This window comes from Brassica oleracea, chromosome C2 (assembly GCF_000695525.1).
Source record: "Brassica oleracea var. oleracea cultivar TO1000 chromosome C2, BOL, whole genome shotgun sequence".
Lineage (NCBI taxonomy): Eukaryota > Viridiplantae > Streptophyta > Magnoliopsida > Brassicales > Brassicaceae > Brassica > Brassica oleracea.
In genome coordinates, this window is record NC_027749.1 from 46,396,344 (window position 1) to 46,396,964 (window position 621).

A 621-nucleotide genomic window follows, 5' to 3' on the forward strand; every position below is an offset into this window, starting at 1 on the left:
AAAAGGAAAACGTCCTAAGTCTAAGACGGTCTAAACCAACCGTCTCTCTCTCCTCGGACGACCGCCTCTCTCTCTCCTCCTTTGGCCACGGCTGGGCCTTGTATTGGTCATTGGTTATGGGCCATCCACCTAATGATTTATAACACTCCCCCTTGGATGCCATAACCATACAGGATTTGTAGTACGCTTCATGTTGCCTCATTAAAACCTTATCAGGAAAACCCAGTGGGACAAAACCATGATGAAGGAAAAAGAGTACAACACGCACTACTCCCCCTGATGTGAACCTCACTGTAGGTTCTACATTCTACGCATCTTGGTGCGTGATATTTCCTGTATGTATAGGATGGGAGTAATCGGCCAGTTTCATTACTGAACCGTAATTACCATTTCGACTTCTTAGGTCCCGTTTCTCATGTCCTTTAACATTGAGTGTCCCGGTAAAGCATATGTGCTAAAGCAATGTGAACCATATTGTTCTCGGGGATCACTATTGGGTCTTTGCAAATCGTGTTTGCATATGTCCATAATCTAGACATGATCGTCTACTATCAACTGCTCTTTACTTTGGCGATTTATGGTTACCATCGACCATGTATCAATCTGGTCGATCTATGTTCG